At 46.6% G+C, this 16045-nt stretch overlaps 5 non-coding genes and 2 pseudogenes across 5 annotated transcripts; all 7 read right to left on the reverse strand.

The window, feature by feature from the left end:
- Positions 1 to 105: 105 nt before the first annotated feature.
- Positions 106 to 224, reverse strand: LOC147081697 (5S ribosomal RNA). The gene has a single exon (XR_015076516.1). It is a non-coding gene; the product is annotated as a 5S ribosomal RNA (ribosomal RNA).
- A 2429-nt stretch (positions 225 to 2653) lies between these two features.
- Positions 2654 to 2772, reverse strand: LOC147081698 (5S ribosomal RNA). Its single transcript, XR_015076463.1, has one exon. It is a non-coding gene; the product is annotated as a 5S ribosomal RNA (ribosomal RNA).
- A 2420-nt stretch (positions 2773 to 5192) lies between these two features.
- LOC147081699 (5S ribosomal RNA) lies at positions 5193 to 5311 on the reverse strand. The gene has a single exon (XR_015076477.1). It is a non-coding gene; the product is annotated as a 5S ribosomal RNA (ribosomal RNA).
- Positions 5312 to 7722: 2411 nt separating this feature from the next.
- LOC147081700 (5S ribosomal RNA) lies at positions 7723 to 7841 on the reverse strand. The gene has a single exon (XR_015076478.1). It is a non-coding gene; the product is annotated as a 5S ribosomal RNA (ribosomal RNA).
- A 2415-nt stretch (positions 7842 to 10256) lies between these two features.
- On the reverse strand, positions 10257 to 10375 carry LOC147081701 (5S ribosomal RNA; annotated as a pseudogene).
- A 2408-nt stretch (positions 10376 to 12783) lies between these two features.
- Positions 12784 to 12902, reverse strand: LOC147081702 (5S ribosomal RNA). Its single transcript, XR_015076517.1, has one exon. It is a non-coding gene; the product is annotated as a 5S ribosomal RNA (ribosomal RNA).
- A 2441-nt stretch (positions 12903 to 15343) lies between these two features.
- LOC147081703 (5S ribosomal RNA) lies at positions 15344 to 15462 on the reverse strand (annotated as a pseudogene).
- Positions 15463 to 16045: the final 583 nt, after the last annotated feature.

Genomic DNA, 16045 nt, shown 5'->3' on the forward strand with positions numbered 1-16045 from the left:
GAGAGAGAGAGAGAGAGAGAGAGCAGCAAAAAGGATGTTGATTGATTAAGAGCAGTGTGTGCGCGTGTGTGTGCAAAACGTTGAGCAGCCTGTGGCGGCAGCAAAAGCCTACTGCACCTGGTATTCCCAGGCAGTCTCCCATCCAAGTACTAACCAGGCCTGACTCTGCTTAGCTTCCGAGATCAGACGAGATCGGGCGCATTCAGACTAGTATGGCCGTAGGCATATGCTGGCTGGCTTTCTCTTTACTTAAAGCTGTCGCCCATTTTTTTCTCTTCTACGCATTCATACAAGTATTCAACACTCAATTTACATTTACAAATTTTACTCCTCCCGCAACCCCCCACCCCCCCTCCACCTCTTCTTGCTGCTCTGCCTCCCACACAAACAAACTACAAGCCCAACCCTTCATTGCCTTCTATTCAAATATTACATCAAATAAACATGCTCAAACACCAAGTCTTAAGGGCTGTAGCATCTTTCAAACTGGACAAATACCCAGGCCCGCATCAAATCTATCCCACACTCTTAAGAGAAGTAAGACACCAAATAGCACAGGCTCTCACCATCATTTTACAATCCTCTCTGGCTACAGGTGTGGTGCCCGACCACTGGAGGACTGCTAACGTGCTACCGTTCTTTCAAAAGGGAGAGAGGGATAGACCGCATAATTACAGGCCAGTCAGCCTAACCTCGGTGGTGGGTAAATTATTGGAAAAAGTTCTGAGGGACAGGAGAAATCTTCATTTAGAAAGACACGGATTAATCAGGGACAGTCAGCATGGATTTCTTAACGGAAGGTCGTGTCTGACTAACGCAATTCAATTTTTCGAGGAGGTAACAAGGAGGGTCGATGAGGGTAGTGCCTTTGATGTAGTCTATATGGATTTTAGCAAGGCTTTTGATAAGGTCCCGCATGCCAGATTGGTCACGAAAGTAAAAGCCCATGGGATCCAAGGCAAAGTGGCAAGTTGGATCCAAAATTGGCTCAGAGGCAGGAAACAAAGGGTAATGGTCGAAGGGTGTTTTTGTGACCGGAAGGCTGTTTCCAGTGGGGTTCCGCAGGGCTCACAGAATCACAGAAACCCCACAGTGCAGATAGAGGCCATTTCGGCCCATCGAGCCTGCACCGACTCAGTACTGGGCCCTTTGCTTTTTCTGGTATATATCAATGATTTGGATTTGAATGTAGGAAGTATGATTAAGAAGTTTGCAGATGATACAAAAATTGGCCGTGTGGTTAATAATGAAACAGAATGCTGTAGACTGCAGGAAGATATCAATGGACTCGTCTAGTGGGCAGAACAGTGGCAAATGGAATTCAGTTGGAATACACAATAAATGGTAGGACACTGAGAAATGCAGAGGATCAGCGGGACCTTGGAGTGCATGTCCACAGATCCCTGAAGGTAGCAGGACAGGTAGATAAAGTGGTTAAGCAGGCATACGGGATACTTGCCTTTATTAGCCGAGGCGTAGAATATAAGAGCGGGGAGGTTATGCTTCAACTGTATAAAACACTAGTTAGGCCGCAGCTAGAGTGCCGCGTGCAGTTCTGGTCACCACATTACAAGAAGGATGCGATTGCACTAGAGAAGGTGCAGAGGAGATTTCCGAGGATGTTGCCTGGGCTGGGGAATTTTAGTTATGAGGAAAGATTGGATAGGCTGGGGTTGTTTTCTTTGGAACACAGGAGGCTGAGGCGAGACCTAATTGAGGTGTGTAAAATTATGAGGGGCCGAGATAGAGTGGATAGGAAGGACCTATTTCCCTTAGCAGAAGGGTCAATAATAGATTTCAAGTAATTGGTAGGAGGTTTACAGGGAATTTGAGGAGACATTTTTTCACCCAGTGAATGGTGGGGGTCTGGAATGCACTGCCTGAAAGGGTGGTAGAGGCAGAAACCCTCATCACGTTTAAAAAGTACTTGGATATGCACTTGAACTGCCGTAACCTACAAGGCTACGGACCAAGTGCTGTAAAGTGGGATTTGGGTGGATTGCTCTTTGTCGGCTGGCACGGACAAGATGGGCCGAATGGCCTCCTTCTGTGCTGTAAATTTCTATGATTCTGCCTGATCATGTGACATCTGCCCACACGACTTCTACAAATGTTATTACATTGTAGCCAGGATTGTTTAGTTTCCAATTCCGCCCATTTTGAAGCCAGGTCTCCGTTATGGCTACTATTGCATAACCCCATGTGGCAACTTGCGCCTGCAACTCGTCAATCTTATTTGTAACGCTCCTCGCATTAACACACATGCATTTCAACAGCATGCTAGTTGGCTTTGCTTTTTTCCTGAATTTAACTGCTGCTCTTTCTACATTCTTCTTTGTTCTGTTGCTGTTTGTCCCTCCGAGTTTTCTATGCACCTTGTCTCTCCTCTCTGCTGCTGTGTCCTGGTGGCCCTCCGCCAGTGTGTGTATTTTGGCTATCTTATTTTCTTCTTCTGCTTATTTCGGCCCTGTGTCTGGAGCCCCTTGCATTTGTGTAGCAGCAGGAGAATGTGCAGCGAAGAAATGGTCAAAGGAAAGCGAGAGAGAGAGACAGAGAGAGAGAGAGAGAGAGCAGCAAAAAGGATGTTGATTGATTAAGAGCAGTGTGTGCGCGTGTGTGTGCAAAACGTTGAGCAGCCTGTGGCGGCAGCAAAAGCCTACTGCACCCGGTATTCCCAGGCGGTCTCCCATCCAAGTACTAACCAGGCCTGACTCTGCTTAGCTTCCGAGATCAGACGAGATCGGGCACATTCAGACTAGTATGGCCGTAGGCATATGCTAGCTGGCTTTCTCTTTACTTAAAGCTGTCGCCCATTTTTTTCTCTTCTACGCATTCATACAAGTATTCAACACTCAATTTACATTTACAAATTTTACTCCTCCCGCAACCCCCACCCCCCCTCCACCTCTTCTTGCTGCTCTGCCTCCCACACAAACAAACTACAAGCCCAACCCTTCATTGCCTTCTATTCAAATATTACATCAAATAAACATGCTCAAACACCAAGTCTTAAGGGCTGTAGCATCTTTCAAACTGGACAAATACCCAGGCCCGCATCAAATCTATCCCACACTCTTAAGAGAAGTAAGACACCAAATAGCACAGGCTCTCACCATCATTTTACAATCCTCTCTGGCTACAGGTGTGGTGCCCGACCACTGGAGGACTGCTAACGTGCTACCGTTCTTTCAAAAGGGAGAGAGGGATAGACCGCATAATTACAGGCCAGTCAGCCTAACCTCGGTGGTGGGAAAATTATTGGAAAAAGTTCTGAGGGACAGGAGAAATCTTCATTTAGAAAGACACGGATTAATCAGGGACAGTCAGCATGGATTTCTTAACGGAAGGTCGTGTCTGACTAACGCAATTCAATTTTTCGAGGAGGTAACAAGGAGGGTCGATGAGGGTAGTGCCTTTGATGTAGTCTATATGGATTTTAGCAAGGCTTTTGATAAGGTCCCGCATGCCAGATTGGTCACGAAAGTAAAAGCCCATGGGATCCAAGGCAAAGTGGCAAGTTGGATCCAAAATTGGCTCAGAGGCAGGAAACAAAGGGTAATGGTCGAAGGGTGTTTTTGTGACCGGAAGGCTGTTTCCAGTGGGGTTCCGCAGGGCTCACAGAATCACAGAAACCCCACAGTGCAGATAGAGGCCATTTCGGCCCATCGAGCCTGCACCGACTCAGTACTGGGCCCTTTGCTTTTTCTGGTATATATCAATGATTTGGATTTGAATGTAGGAAGTATGATTAAGAAGTTTGCAGATGATACAAAAATTGGCCGTGTGGTTAATAATGAAACAGAATGCTGTAGACTGCAGGAAGATATCAATGGACTCGTCTAGTGGGCAGAACAGTGGCAAATGGAATTCAGTTGGAATACACAATAAATGGTAGGACACTGAGAAATGCAGAGGATCAGCGGGACCTTGGAGTGCATGTCCACAGATCCCTGAAGGTAGCAGGACAGGTAGATAAAGTGGTTAAGCAGGCATACGGGATACTTGCCTTTATTAGCCGAGGCGTAGAATATAAGAGCGGGGAGGTTATGCTTCAACTGTATAAAACACTAGTTAGGCCGCAGCTAGAGTGCCGCGTGCAGTTCTGGTCACCACATTACAAGAAGGATGCGATTGCACTAGAGAAGGTGCAGAGGAGATTTCCGAGGATGTTGCCTGGGCTGGGGAATTTTAGTTATGAGGAAAGATTGGATAGGCTGGGGTTGTTTTCTTTGGAACACAGGAGGCTGAGGCGAGACCTAATTGAGGTGTGTAAAATTATGAGGGGCCGAGATAGAGTGGATAGGAAGGACCTATTTCCCTTAGCAGAAGGGTCAATAATAGATTTCAAGTAATTGGTAGGAGGTTTACAGGGAATTTGAGGAGACATTTTTTCACCCAGTGAATGGTGGGGGTCTGGAATGCACTGCCTGAAAGGGTGGTAGAGGCAGAAACCCTCATCACGTTTAAAAAGTACTTGGATATGCACTTGAACTGCCGTAACCTACAAGGCTACGGACCAAGTGCTGTAAAGTGGGATTTGGGTGGATTGCTCTTTGTCGGCTGGCACGGACAAGATGGGCCGAATGGCCTCCTTCTGTGCTGTAAATTTCTATGATTCTGCCTGATCATGTGACATCTGCCCACACGACTTCTACAAATGTTATTACATTGTAGCCAGGATTGTTTAGTTTCCAATTCCGCCCATTTTGAAGCCAGGTCTCCGTTATGGCTACTATTGCATAACCCCATGTGGCAACTTGCGCCTGCAACTCGTCAATCTTATTTGTAACACTCCTCGCATTAACACACATGCATTTCAACAGCATGCTAGTTGGCTTTGCTTTTTTCCTGAATTTAACTGCTGCTCTTTCTACATTCTTCTTTGTTCTGTTGCTGTTTGTCCCTCCGAGTTTTCTATGCACCTTGTCTCTCCTCTCTGCTGCTGTGTCCTGGTGGCCCTCCGCCAGTGTGTTTATTTTGGCTATCTTATTTTCTTCTTCTGCTTATTTCGGCCCTGTGTCTGGAGCCCCTTGCATTTGTGTAGCAGCAGGAGAATGTGCAGCGAAGAAATGGTCAAAGGAAAGCGAGAGAGAGAGAGAGAGAGAGAGAGCAGCAAAAAGGATGTTGATTGATTAAGAGCAGTGTGTGCGCGTGTGTGTGCAAAACGTTGAGCAGCCTGTGGCGGCAGCAAAAGCCTACTGCACCCGGTATTCCCAGGCAGTCTCCCATCCAAGTACTAACCAGGCCTGACTCTGCTTAGCTTCCGAGATCAGACGAGATCGGGCGTATTCAGACTAGTATGGCCGTAGGCATATGCTAGCTGGCTTTCTCTTTACTTAAAGCTGTCGCCCATTTTTTTCTCTTCTACGCATTCATACAAGTATTCAACACTCAATTTACATTTACAAATTTTACTCCTCCCGCAACCCCCCACCCCCCCTCCACCTCTTCTTGCTGCTCTGCCTCCCACACAAACAAACTACAAGCCCAACCCTTCATTGCCTTCTATTCAAATATTACATCAAATAAACATGCTCAAACACCAAGTCTTAAGGGCTGTAGCATCTTTCAAACTGGACAAATACCCAGGCCCGCATCAAATCTATCCCACACTCTTAAGAGAAGTAAGACACCAAATAGCACAGGCTCTCACCATCATTTTACAATCCTCTCTGGCTACAGGTGTGGTGCCCGACCACTGGAGGACTGCTAACGTGCTACCGTTCTTTCAAAAGGGAGAGAGGGATAGACCGCATAATTACAGGCCAGTCAGCCTAACCTCGGTGGTGGGAAAATTATTGGAAAAAGTTCTGAGGGACAGGAGAAATCTTCATTTAGAAAGACACGGATTAATCAGGGACAGTCAGCGTGGATTTCTTAACGGAAGGTCGTGTCTGACTAACGCAATTCAATTTTTCGAGGAGGTAACAAGGAGGGTCGATGAGGGTAGTGCCTTTGATGTAGTCTATATGGATTTTAGCAAGGCTTTTGATAAGGTCCCGCATGCCAGATTGGTCACGAAAGTAAAAGCCCATGGGATCCAAGGCAAAGTGGCAAGTTGGATCCAAAATTGGCTCAGAGGCAGGAAACAAAGGGTAATGGTCGAAGGGTGTTTTTGTGACCGGAAGGCTGTTTCCAGTGGGGTTCCGCAGGGCTCACAGAATCACAGAAACCCCACAGTGCAGATAGAGGCCATTTCGGCCCATCGAGCCTGCACCGACTCAGTACTGGGCCCTTTGCTTTTTCTGGTATATATCAATGATTTGGATTTGAATGTAGGAAGTATGATTAAGAAGTTTGCAGATGATACAAAAATTGGCCATGTGGTTAATAATGAAACAGAATGCTGTAGACTGCAGGAAGATATCAATGGACTCGTCTAGTGGGCAGAACAGTGGCAAATGGAATTCAGTTGGAATACACAATAAATGGTAGGACACTGAGAAATGCAGAGGATCAGCGGGACCTTGGAGTGCATGTCCACAGATCCCTGAAGGTAGCAGGACAGGTAGATAAAGTGGTTAAGCAGGCATACGGGATACTTGCCTTTATTAGCCGAGGCGTAGAATATAAGAGCGGGGAGGTTATGCTTCAACTGTATAAAACACTAGTTAGGCCGCAGCTAGAGTGCCGCGTGCAGTTCTGGTCACCACATTACAAGAAGGATGCGATTGCACTAGAGAAGGTGCAGAGGAGATTTCCGAGGATGTTGCCTGGGCTGGGGAATTTTAGTTATGAGGAAAGATTGGATAGGCTGGGGTTGTTTTCTTTGGAACATAGGAGGCTGAGGCGAGACCTAATTGAGGTGTGTAAAATTATGAGGGGCCGAGATAGAGTGGATAGGAAGGACCTATTTCCCTTAGCAGAAGGGTCAATAATAGATTTCAAGTAATTGGTAGGAGGTTTACAGGGAATTTGAGGAGACATTTTTTCACCCAGTGAATGGTGGGGGTCTGGAATGCACTGCCTGAAAGGGTGGTAGAGGCAGAAACCCTCATCACGTTTAAAAAGTACTTGGATATGCACTTGAACTGCCGTAACCTACAAGGCTACGGACCAAGTGCTGTAAAGTGGGATTTGGGTGGATTGCTCTTTGTCGGCTGGCACGGACAAGATGGGCCGAATGGCCTCCTTCTGTGCTGTAAATTTCTATGATTCTGCCTGATCATGTGACATCTGCCCACACGACTTCTACAAATGTTATTACATTGTAGCCAGGATTGTTTAGTTTCCAATTCCGCCCATTTTGAAGCCAGGTCTCCGTTATGGCTACTATTGCATAACCCCATGTGGCAACTTGCGCCTGCAACTCGTCAATCTTATTTGTAACACTCCTCGCATTAACACACATGCATTTCAACAGCATGCTAGTTGGCTTTGCTTTTTTCCTGAATTTAACTGCTGCTCTTTCGACATTCTTCTTTGTTCTGTTGCTGTTTGTCCCTCCGAGTTTTCTATGCACCTTGTCTCTCCTCTCTGCTGCTGTGTCCTGGTGGCCCTCCGCCAGTGTGTTTATTTTGGCTATCTTATTTTCTTCTTCTGCTTATTTCGGCCCTGTGTCTGGAGCCCCTTGCATTTGTGTAGCAGCAGGAGAATGTGCAGCGAAGAAATGGTCAAAGGAAAGCGAGAGAGAGAGAGAGAGAGAGAGAGAGCAGCAAAAAGGATGTTGATTGATTAAGAGCAGTGTGTGCAAAACGTTGAGCAGCCTGTGGCGGCAGCAAAAGCCTACTGCACCCGGTATTCCCAGGCAGTCTCCCATCCAAGTACTAACCAGGCCTGACTCTGCTTAGCTTCCGAGATCAGACGAGATCGGGCGTATTCAGACTAGTATGGCTGTAGGCATATGCTAGCTGGCTTTCTCTTTACTTAAAGCTGTCGCCCATTTTTTTCTCTTCTACGCATTCATACAAGTATTCAACACTCAATTTACATTTACAAATTTTACTCCTCCCGCAACCCCCCACCCCCCCTCCACCTCTTCTTGCTGCTCTGCCTCCCACACAAACAAACTACAAGCCCAACCCTTCATTGCCTTCTATTCAAATATTACATCAAATAAACATGCTCAAACACCAAGTCTTAAGGGCTGTAGCATCTTTCAAACTGGACAAATACCCAGGCCCGCATCAAATCTATCCCACACTCTTAAGAGAAGTAAGACACCAAATAGCACAGGCTCTCACCATCATTTTACAATCCTCTCTGGCTACAGGTGTGGTGCCCGACCACTGGAGGACTGCTAACGTGCTACCGTTCTTTCAAAAGGGAGAGAGGGATAGACCGCATAATTACAGGCCAGTCAGCCTAACCTCGGTGGTGGGAAAATTATTGGAAAAAGTTCTGAGGGACAGGAGAAATCTTCATTTAGAAAGACACGGATTAATCAGGGACAGTCAGCGTGGATTTCTTAACGGAAGGTCGTGTCTGACTAACGCAATTCAATTTTTCGAGGAGGTAACAAGGAGGGTCGATGAGGGTAGTGCCTTTGGTGTAGTCTATATGGATTTTAGCAAGGCTTTTGATAAGGTCCCGCATGCCAGATTGGTCACGAAAGTAAAAGCCCATGGGATCCAAGGCAAAGTGGCAAGTTGGATCCAAAATTGGCTCAGAGGCAGGAAACAAAGGGTAATGGTCGAAGGGTGTTTTTGTGACCGGAAGGCTGTTTCCAGTGGGGTTCCGCAGGGCTCACAGAATCACAGAAACCCCACAGTGCAGATAGAGGCCATTTCGGCCCATCGAGCCTGCACCGACTCAGTACTGGGCCCTTTGCTTTTTCTGGTATATATCAATGATTTGGATTTGAATGTAGGAAGTATGATTAAGAAGTTTGCAGATGATACAAAAATTGGCCGTGTGGTTAATAATGAAACAGAATGCTGTAGACTGCAGGAAGATATCAATGGACTCGTCTAGTGGGCAGAACAGTGGCAAATGGAATTCAGTTGGAATACACAATAAATGGTAGGACACTGAGAAATGCAGAGGATCAGCGGGACCTTGGAGTGCATGTCCACAGATCCCTGAAGGTAGCAGGACAGGTAGATAAAGTGGTTAAGCAGGCATACGGGATACTTGCCTTTATTAGCCGAGGCGTAGAATATAAGAGCGGGGAGGTTATGCTTCAACTGTATAAAACACTAGTTAGGCCGCAGCTAGAGTGCCGCGTGCAGTTCTGGTCACCACATTACAAGAAGGATGCGATTGCACTAGAGAAGGTGCAGAGGAGATTTCCGAGGATGTTGCCTGGGCTGGGGAATTTTAGTTATGAGGAAAGATTGGATAGGCTGGGGTTGTTTTCTTTGGAACACAGGAGGCTGAGGCGAGACCTAATTGAGGTGTGTAAAATTATGAGGGGCCGAGATAGAGTGGATAGGAAGGACCTATTTCCCTTAGCAGAAGGGTCAATAATAGATTTCAAGTAATTGGTAGGAGGTTTACAGGGAATTTGAGGAGACATTTTTTCACCCAGTGAATGGTGGGGGTCTGGAATGCACTGCCTGAAAGGGTGGTAGAGGCAGAAACCCTCATCACGTTTAAAAAGTACTTGGATATGCACTTGAACTGCCGTAACCTACAAGGCTACGGACCAAGTGCTGTAAAGTGGGATTTGGGTGGATTGCTCTTTGTCGGCTGGCACGGACAAGATGGGCCGAATGGCCTCCTTCTGTGCTGTAAATTTCTATGATTCTGCCTGATCATGTGACATCTGCCCACACGACTTCTACAAATGTTATTACATTGTAGCCAGGATTGTTTAGTTTCCAATTCCGCCCATTTTGAAGCCAGGTCTCCGTTATGGCTACTATTGCATAACCCCATGTGGCAACTTGCGCCTGCAACTCGTCAATCTTATTTGTAACACTCCTCGCATTAACACACATGCATTTCAACAGCATGCTAGTTGGCTTTGCTTTTTTCCTGAATTTAACTGCTGCTCTTTCTACATTCTTCTTTGTTCTGTTGCTGTTTGTCCCTCCGAGTTTTCTATGCACCTTGTCTCTCCTCTCTGCTGCTGTGTCCTGGTGGCCCTCCGCCAGTGTGTGTATTTTGGCTATCTTATTTTCTTCTTCTGCTTATTTCGGCCCTGTGTCTGGAGCCCCTTGCATTTGTGTAGCAGCAGGAGAATGTGCAGCGAAGAAATGGTCAAAGGAAAGCGAGAGAGAGAGACAGAGAGCAGGAAAAAGGATGTTGATTGATTAAGAGCAGTGTGTGCGCGTGTGTGTGCAAAACGTTGAGCAGCCTGTGGCGGCAGCAAAAGCCTACTGCACCTGGTATTCCCAGGCAGTCTCCCATCCAAGTACTAACCAGGCCTGACTCTGCTTAGTTTCCGAGATCAGACGAGATCGGGCGCATTCAGACTAGTATGGCCGTAGGCATATGCTAGCTGGCTTTCTCTTTACTTAAAGCTGTCGCCCATTTTTTTCTCTTCTACGCATTCATACAAGTATTCAACACTCAATTTACATTTACAAATTTTACTCCTCCCGCAACCCCCCACCCCCCCTCCACCTCTTCTTGCTGCTCTGCCTCCCACACAAACAAACTACAAGCCCAACCCTTCATTGCCTTCTATTCAAATATTACATCAAATAAACATGCTCAAACACCAAGTCTTAAGGGCTGTAGCATCTTTCAAACTGGACAAATACCCAGGCCCGCATCAAATCTATCCCACACTCTTAAGAGAAGTAAGACACCAAATAGCACAGGCTCTCACCATCATTTTACAATCCTCTCTGGCTACAGGTGTGGTGCCCGACCACTGGAGGACTGCTAACGTGCTACCGTTCTTTCAAAAGGGAGAGAGGGATAGACCGCATAATTACAGGCCAGTCAGCCTAACCTCGGTGGTGGGAAAATTATTGGAAAAAGTTCTGAGGGACAGGAGAAATCTTCATTTAGAAAGACACGGATTAATCAGGGACAGTCAGCATGGATTTCTTAACGGAAGGTCGTGTCTGACTAACGCAATTCAATTTTTCGAGGAGGTAACAAGGAGGGTCGATGAGGGTAGTGCCTTTGATGTAGTCTATATGGATTTTAGCAAGGCTTTTGATAAGGTCCCGCATGCCAGATTGGTCACGAAAGTAAAAGCCCATGGGATCCAAGGCAAAGTGGCAAGTTGGATCCAAAATTGGCTCAGAGGCAGGAAACAAAGGGTAATGGTCGAAGGGTGTTTTTGTGACCGGAAGGCTGTTTCCAGTGGGGTTCCGCAGGGCTCACAGAATCACAGAAACCCCACAGTGCAGATAGAGGCCATTTCGGCCCATCGAGCCTGCACCGACTCAGTACTGGGCCCTTTGCTTTTTCTGGTATATATCAATGATTTGGATTTGAATGTAGGAAGTATGATTAAGAAGTTTGCAGATGATACAAAAATTGGCCGTGTGGTTAATAATGAAACAGAATGCTGTAGACTGCAGGAAGATATCAATGGACTCGTCTAGTGGGCAGAACAGTGGCAAATGGAATTCAGTTGGAATACACAATAAATGGTAGGACACTGAGAAATGCAGAGGATCAGCGGGACCTTGGAGTGCATGTCCACAGATCCCTGAAGGTAGCAGGACAGGTAGATAAAGTGGTTAAGCAGGCATACGGGATACTTGCCTTTATTAGCCGAGGCGTAGAATATAAGAGCGGGGAGGTTATGCTTCAACTGTATAAAACACTAGTTAGGCCGCAGCTAGAGTGCCGCGTGCAGTTCTGGTCACCACATTACAAGAAGGATGCGATTGCACTAGAGAAGGTGCAGAGGAGATTTCCGAGGATGTTGCCTGGGCTGGGGAATTTTAGTTATGAGGAAAGATTGGATAGGCTGGGGTTGTTTTCTTTGGAACACAGGAGGCTGAGGCGAGACCTAATTGAGGTGTGTAAAATTATGAGGGGCCGAGATAGAGTGGATAGGAAGGACCTATTTCCCTTAGCAGAAGGGTCAATAATAGATTTCAAGTAATTGGTAGGAGGTTTACAGGGAATTTGAGGAGACATTTTTTCACCCAGTGAATGGTGGGGGTCTGGAATGCACTGCCTGAAAGGGTGGTAGAGGCAGAAACCCTCATCACGTTTAAAAAGTACTTGGATATGCACTTGAACTGCCGTAACCTACAAGGCTACGGACCAAGTGCTGTAAAGTGGGATTTGGGTGGATTGCTCTTTGTCGGCTGGCACGGACAAGATGGGCCGAATGGCCTCCTTCTGTGCTGTAAATTTCTATGATTCTGCCTGATCATGTGACATCTGCCCACACGACTTCTACAAATGTTATTACATTGTAGCCAGGATTGTTTAGTTTCCAATTCCGCCCATTTTGAAGCCAGGTCTCCGTTATGGCTACTATTGCATAACCCCATGTGGCAACTTGCGCCTGCAACTCGTCAATCTTATTTGTAACACTCCTCGCATTAACACACATGCATTTCAACAGCATGCTAGTTGGCTTTGCTTTTTTCCTGAATTTAACTGCTGCTCTTTCTTCTTTGTTCTGTTGCTGTTTGTCCCTCCGAGTTTTCTATGCACCTTGTCTCTCCTCTCTGCTGCTGTGTCCTGGTGGCCCTCCGCCAGTGTGTGTATTTTGGCTATCTTATTTTCTTCTTCTGCTTATTTCGGCCCTGTGTCTGGAGCCCCTTGCATTTGTGTAGCAGCAGGAGAATGTGCAGCGAAGAAATGGTCAAAGGAAAGCGAGAGAGAGAGAGAGAGAGCAGGAAAAAGGATGTTGATTGATTAAGAGCAGTGTGTGCGCGTGTGTGTGCAAAACGTTGAGCAGCCTGTGGCGGCAGCAAAAGCCTACTGCACCTGGTATTCCCAGGCAGTCTCCCATCCAAGTACTAACCAGGCCTGACTCTGCTTAGCTTCCGAGATCAGACGAGATCGGGCGCATTCAGACTAGTATGGCCGTAGGCATATGCTAGCTGGCTTTCTCTTTACTTAAAGCTGTCGCCCATTTTTTTCTCTTCTACGCATTCATACAAGTATTCAACACTCAATTTACATTTACAAATTTTACTCCTCCCGCAACCCCCCACCCCCCCTCCACCTCTTCTTGCTGCTCTGCCTCCCACACAAACAAACTACAAGCCCAACCCTTCATTGCCTTCTATTCAAATATTACATCAAATAAACATGCTCAAACACCAAGTCTTAAGGGCTGTAGCATCTTTCAAACTGGACAAATACCCAGGCCCGCATCAAATCTATCCCACACTCTTAAGAGAAGTAAGACACCAAATAGCACAGGCTCTCACCATCATTTTACAATCCTCTCTGGCTACAGGTGTGGTGCCCGACCACTGGAGGACTGCTAACGTGCTACCGTTCTTTCAAAAGGGAGAGAGGGATAGACCGCATAATTACAGGCCAGTCAGCCTAACCTCGGTGGTGGGAAAATTATTGGAAAAAGTTCTGAGGGACAGGAGAAATCTTCATTTAGAAAGACACGGATTAATCAGGGACAGTCAGCATGGATTTCTTAACGGAAGGTCGTGTCTGACTAACGCAATTCAATTTTTCGAGGAGGTAACAAGGAGGGTCGATGAGGGTAGTGCCTTTGATGTAGTCTATATGGATTTTAGCAAGGCTTTTGATAAGGTCCCGCATGCCAGATTGGTCACGAAAGTAAAAGCCCATGGGATCCAAGGCAAAGTGGCAAGTTGGATCCAAAATTGGCTCAGAGGCAGGAAACAAAGGGTAATGGTCGAAGGGTGTTTTTGTGACCGGAAGGCTGTTTCCAGTGGGGTTCCGCAGGGCTCACAGAATCACAGAAACCCCACAGTGCAGATAGAGGCCATTTCGGCCCATCGAGCCTGCACCGACTCAGTACTGGGCCCTTTGCTTTTTCTGGTATATATCAATGATTTGGATTTGAATGTAGGAAGTATGATTAAGAAGTTTGCAGATGATACAAAAATTGGCCGTGTGGTTAATAATGAAACAGAATGCTGTAGACTGCAGGAAGATATCAATGGACTCGTCTAGTGGGCAGAACAGTGGCAAATGGAATTCAGTTGGAATACACAATAAATGGTAGGACACTGAGAAATGCAGAGGATCAGCGGGACCTTGGAGTGCATGTCCACAGATCCCTGAAGGTAGCAGGACAGGTAGATAAAGTGGTTAAGCAGGCATACGGGATACTTGCCTTTATTAGCCGAGGCGTAGAATATAAGAGCGGGGAGGTTATGCTTCAACTGTATAAAACACTAGTTAGGCCGCAGCTAGAGTGCCGCGTGCAGTTCTGGTCACCACATTACAAGAAGGATGCGATTGCACTAGAGAAGGTGCAGAGGAGATTTCCGAGGATGTTGCCTGGGCTGGGGAATTTTAGTTATGAGGAAAGATTGGATAGGCTGGGGTTGTTTTCTTTGGAACACAGGAGGCTGAGGCGAGACCTAATTGAGGTGTGTAAAATTATGAGGGGCCGAGATAGAGTGGATAGGAAGGACCTATTTCCCTTAGCAGAAGGGTCAATAATAGATTTCAAGTAATTGGTAGGAGGTTTACAGGGAATTTGAGGAGACATTTTTTCACCCAGTGAATGGTGGGGGTCTGGAATGCACTGCCTGAAAGGGTGGTAGAGGCAGAAACCCTCATCACGTTTAAAAAGTACTTGGATATGCACTTGAACTGCCGTAACCTACAAGGCTACGGACCAAGTGCTGTAAAGTGGGATTTGGGTGGATTGCTCTTTGTCGGCTGGCACGGACAAGATGGGCCGAATGGCCTCCTTCTGTGCTGTAAATTTCTATGATTCTGCCTGATCATGTGACATCTGCCCACACGACTTCTACAAATGTTATTACATTGTAGCCAGGATTGTTTAGTTTCCAATTCCGCCCATTTTGAAGCCAGGTCTCCGTTATGGCTACTATTGCATAACCCCATGTGGCAACTTGCGCCTGCAACTCGTCAATCTTATTTGTAACACTCCTCGCATTAACACACATGCATTTCAACAGCATGCTAGTTGGCTTTGCTTTTTTCCTGAATTTAACTGCTGCTCTTTCTACATTCTTCTTTGTTCTGTTGCTGTTTGTCCCTCCGAGTTTTCTATGCACCTTGTCTCTCCTCTCTGCTGCTGTGTCCTGGTGGCCCTCCGCCAGTGTGTGTATTTTGGCTATCTTATTTTCTTCTTCTGCTTATTTCGGCCCTGTGTCTGGAGCCCCTTGCATTTGTGTAGCAGCAGGAGAACGTGCAGCGAAGAAATGGTCAAAGGAAAGCGAGAGAGAGAGACAGAGAGAGAGAGAGAGAGAGAGAGAGAGAGAGCAGCAAAAAGGATGTTGATTGATTAAGAGCAGTGTGTGCGCGTGTGTGTGCAAAACGTTGAGCAGCCTGTGGCGGCAGCAAAAGCCTACTGCACCTGGTATTCCCAGGCGGTCTCCCATCCAAGTACTAACCAGGCCTGACTCTGCTTAGCTTCCGAGATCAGACGAGATCGGGCGCATTCAGACTAGCACGGCCGTAGGCATATGCTGGCTGGCTTTCTCTTTACTTAAAGCTGTCGCCCATTTTTTTCTCTTCTACGCATTCATACAAGTATTCAACACTCAATTTACATTTACAAATTTTACTCCTCCCGCAACCCCCCACCCCCCCTCCACCTCTTCTTGCTGCTCTGCCTCCCACACAAACAAACTACAAGCCCAACCCTTCATTGCCTTCTATTCAAATATTACATCAAATAAACATGCTCAAACACCAAGTCTTAAGGGCTGTAGCATCTTTCAAACTGGACAAATACCCAGGCCCGCATCAAATCTATCCCACACTCTTAAGAGAAGTAAGACACCAAATAGCACAGGCTCTCACCATCATTTTACAATCCTCTCTGGCTACAGGTGTGGTGCCCGACCACTGGAGGACTGCTAACGTGCTACCGCTCTTTCAAAAGGGAGAGAGGGATAGACCGCATAATTACAGGCCAGTCAGCCTAACCTCGGTGGTGGGAAAATTATTGGAAAAAGTTCTGAGGGACAGGAGAAATCTTCATTTAGAAAGACACGGATTAATCAGGGACAGTCAGCATGGATTTCTTAACGGAAGGTCGTGT

The sequence above is a fragment of the Somniosus microcephalus genome, unplaced genomic scaffold, assembly GCF_052327205.1.
Source record: "Somniosus microcephalus isolate GS21.2 unplaced genomic scaffold, FLI_Smic_1.0 scaffold493, whole genome shotgun sequence".
NCBI classification, from domain to species: Eukaryota; Metazoa; Chordata; class Chondrichthyes; order Squaliformes; family Somniosidae; genus Somniosus; species Somniosus microcephalus.